The sequence below is a fragment of the Penaeus vannamei genome, chromosome 13 (genome assembly GCF_042767895.1).
Source record: "Penaeus vannamei isolate JL-2024 chromosome 13, ASM4276789v1, whole genome shotgun sequence".
Lineage (NCBI taxonomy): Eukaryota > Metazoa > Arthropoda > Malacostraca > Decapoda > Penaeidae > Penaeus > Penaeus vannamei.
In genome coordinates, this window is record NC_091561.1 from 23048879 (window position 1) to 23053878 (window position 5000).

The following is a 5000-nucleotide window of genomic DNA, read 5'->3' on the forward strand; positions in this document are numbered from 1 at the left end:
TGTACGAAAAAACAATAAAGTTCTTTCTTCGTCCGTTTTCTACCGTATCATGTGCTTTAAGGACATCCACGTGGCATGTGAACTTTTTGTTATCGTCTTCACCCGAGGACAGCGCTGCAGGCGAAGGGGCTTCCAGACCTCCCTTCATTTGTGTAATGAAAAAACAGTTGATAATGAAACTAATGATGATAATATAGGTTAAAATGATAATAATGACAGTACTACAAGTAATAGTAAGGATAATGATAATGATAACACTATTGATAACGAAGATAGCAATTACAGTAATCATAAAAATAAATATGATAATAATAAAATGTAAAAAAAGTAATATTCATTGTAATAAAACAACAACAATAATAGTAATAATATCAATAATGATGATATTGGTACTGACAAAAATAATGATATCAGTAATAATAATGATAATGTTAATAATAGCGTCAAAGGTATTGATGATAATAATGATAATGATCATGATCATGATTACTATCAATATCATTATCACAATATAAGCAATGATAAGAATAAAGAATAATGATGGTAAAAATATTGATGATAATAATGATAGTAATAAAAACATTAATAATGATAATACCAATCATGATGATAACAACAATAATGATAATAATAATATTGAAAATCATAATGATAATGAATGTAATAATAATGATAATAATTATCATGATAATAGTGATAATGAATAATGAGTAATAATAACAACAATAATGATGATAATAATGATAATGATGATAATAATAAACATCATCATAATAACAATAATAATGCTAATAATAACAATGTTCATCATCTTCATTACCGTCATCATGATGACAAGGACAGTAATGATAATGATAATAATGATGGCTATAGTAAAGATCATAATAATAAAAATGATAATAACAATAATGATAACCACAGCAACAACAATAATGATAATAAAAGTAACAATAATGATAATGATGATGATGATGATAATGATAATAATGATAATAATAATAATAATAATAATAATAATAACAATAATAATAACAATAACAATAATGAAATAATGATAATAATAACATTAACAATAACTATTACTATCATCGTTGTCATTACCCTTATCGTTACCATTACCATCATCATAATAATGATAATATTAATTAATCAATACTAATGATATTATCATCAATAAAAGCATTGATAGCAATTGTCATGATGTTGATAATAACAAGGAGAGCTATTGTTACTGTTTCTACTAGCAATATTGCTCATATTATCATTATTACTATCATTATTGTTATTGATACTAAACAGTAGTTACTATCAATAACATTATTGATAGTAACATCTTTATTATCATTATTACCCTTATTATTGTTATTGTCATTATTATCATTATTATTATATTTGTAGTTGTTGCTGCTATTCCTTTTATCACTTTTGTCATTGTTATTATTATTATCATTATTATCATTATTATAAATATTAGGATTATCGATGATTATCATTTCCAGTATCCCTGTTATTATCATCATTATTATTATGATCACTATTATCATTACAATAGTACATTAGTAGCAGTATTATCATCATCATTATTATCATCACTATTATTATTATTATCATTATTGTCACTAGTATTGTTTTTATTACAATAACAATAATGATAATGATGATGATGATGATAATGCTGATAATTATGATCATGATAATATTAGCAATAATAATCAAAATAAGAATAATAGTAAGAAAATAATGATGACAATAATAATAATAACAACAATGATTAGCACTATCATCCTTATCATCATTATTACCATCACCATTATTATCATTATCAATATTTCTATCATTGTTATTATTTCCGTCATCATTATCATTATTTCTATTATCCTTATTATTAATATCAGTATCATTGTTATTGTTGCTGATGTTATTATTATTACCATCGTTATTATCATTATTATGATAATAATTATCGTCATTGTCATTATTATTATTATTACTATTAATATTATTATCATTACTTTGATAATAAAAATATTGATCATAATAGTAGTAGTAGTAGTGATAATAATAATAATAATAATAATGATAATAATAATAATAATACTGATAATAATAATGATGACAATAATAATGATATTAATAATAATGATAACACCAATCATTATTATTATCATTATTATCATTATTACTATATGTTTTATGATCATTCTTATTATCATCACCATTATTACAGTTATTACCATTCTTCATATTATAATCATTGTTATCGTCATCATTACTTTCATTAGCGTTATCCTTCTATTATCATTATCTTATTACTTTAATACTTTTCTTACTATTATTATCATTATTTTTACAACTGTTACCATTATTATTGTTATCATTATCATTATTATTATAATCATTATCATTATTATTATCATTTTCATTACTATTATCATTATCATTATTTTCATCACTATAACTAGTATTATCATTATTCTTTTTACTATGATTATAAATACTTTTGCTTCTATTGCCATTGTCTATATTATCATTATCATTATTATTATCAATATGTCCATCATTGTTATTATCATTACTATAACTATCATTATTATTATAATTGTTTTTATCATTACTATCGTTATTATTGCTATCATCATTATTACTGTTATTACTATTACTATTATAATTGTCATTATCATTATTATTACCATTATTGTTATTATTATTATTATTGTCATTATCATTATTATCATTATCATTATTATTGTAATTATTTTCATTATCAACATCATAATGGTTATTATTTTTTATTGTTATTATCATTATTATCATCATTAATACTGATATCATAATCTATTCACCTATTTATTTATCTATTTTCTAGGAGGGAATTTCTGAAGTGGTAACCTTAACAAAAATCCTTCTTATTTTCTATGTATTTCAACACAACTAATCTACCTTATCACAGACGCTCATAATTTCCTTTAATCAACAATCATGATCAGAAAATCTCCTTAAGAAATAAACAAGTTTTTCTTCAGCTGATTTCTTTCCATCTAACCTTTATCTGCTTTCATATTTCTTTCACTGCCATCGCATTAGAAATCAATGGAACGCAGTTTGTCGCCCTGGGATTTCGCTTTGCAATTTCTTGTATTTCTTCTTTTCTATATTCCGTTTTTGGATTGTTTTCTTCCTAAGTGCAAATTCCCGGTGGCTTTTTTTTACGTATGTGTGATTCCTCGTTCTTCTTTTCATGCATGAAGATTAACGCTGCGTGCGGAATTAACCGATTAGTAAAGTCAAAAAAACACTGAACTTGTAAATAACGAAAAAAAAAGATGTACACTTCATTCCTCCAGTCCATCGTTTGATCTCGGAAATTTCTTAAAAATCAGAGCAAGTTTTTCTCTCGACATTTTCACCTCGCACATACATTCTCCTGTAGGCGCCCACTTTTTCTCTCTCTCTTTTCTTATCCTTTTTGACGAATCTCTGCGCGCGCCCGCGGCGACATGAGCTTTGTACCAGGAAGGATCTTTTCACGCAGGGGCTTTGAGCAGCGGCCCAGCACTGCCTCTCCGGAAGCGCTCTTCTGCGGTAAGGACTCGGGTCCTGGGAAACCTTCGCGCGCTAAAGCTTATGCAGCGAGAGAGCTGTCTCCTGAGTGCTTGTCAAGCGAAGACCGGCTTATGCAGAGATCTCATTCCCTCCATACACGTTTTTTGATATACTATTTGAAAAAGCGAAGAAAAAAAAATGCTCTCATTATACTGTATTTCATCTAGCTATAGCCTTCCCAGTGCCATATCGCATTACATATGACTACGGTGAAATGTATTCTAGTATCGCTATTTATAAAAGCTGGAAATGGGAAATCTATACATATTATTCACTTCACTTGATTTCGTTTGCTCTGTTTCTTCCTCTGCGTTTCTTCTCTTGGTTCCTTCTCTCCTCCTTGCCCCATTTTCTCTGTCCTTCATTCACTTCCGTGTGCTCTATGCCTCTTGAATGAGCCTCCCCACTTGAATGACCCACGTTCTTTCATGCAACATGTGCATCCTGACAACGGCAAGATAATCAACATAACCAAATCGCGACAAAGATGAAGGAGGTATTGATAACAATAACTATAACAATGTCAATAATATTAACAATAGGAAAAAGAAGGTAAATATAATTATGGTAATTAATATGATATAACAACGCTAATAAAACTGAAAATTGAAATAGCAACATCTTCCTGGATGTGAAGCAAATAGTGTTACAGATAACGGTGATAATCATTATGACACTCGCTAAAGCAGCAACCCTATAATAAGTGTCGGGTCCAATCCCCAATTAATACTAGTACAACCCCCCCCCCCATCCACTTCTACTACTGCTAATGATTGTCGTGAAGATGATCATTAAGACAGCGGTGAGAGCAACGGTGGTAATGATGATAATGATGATACTGATGATGAGAAGAAACTTCCAACATGACCAGCTAGCATTCGGCTCCGTCGTGCACGAGATGTTCTCCCTTTTGAGTGTTGCGGCCTCGGTCAAGATCGCGCCTTTGATCTTAGATATCAGGGCGAGAGGTACCGCGGGGCGTGGAAAGAAAGGACAATAAATGGAGGTATGAGGTGGGACGCTAATTCACTCTTTCACCCAGTTCACTTTCATGTGGACAAGATAAAAAAGTATTTAAATACGTAACATCAAAAACCTCTTTTTAACAAAGTACCAGTCTTCTGTTTGCAAGGCTGGGCTCATCTGGGACAACACAAAAATCAAAGAGCTTGCGAACTACTGGACACCAGTTACGACGCCGCGCAGCCGCCAGAGAGAGAGAGAGTTTATAAAGGTATGGTGGAAGTGATGGCATCAAGTGATACAAGTGATGTAGTGGATGGTGGCATATAGTGCTGGTGATGGTGTAGGTGTTGATGATAGTAAGTGGTGACAACATGGTGGTATATAGTGGTTGTGGCGTGTCGCGATGCTGATGGTAACAAAATGCTGGTAGC

General features: G+C 29.7%; 1 protein-coding gene across 1 annotated transcript in view; it reads right to left on the reverse strand.

Moving 5' to 3' along the window:
• LOC138863864 (uncharacterized) overlaps window positions 1-5000 on the reverse strand; it is a 132589-nt gene that overhangs the window by 19523 nt on the left and 108066 nt on the right. The window lies entirely within an intron of this gene.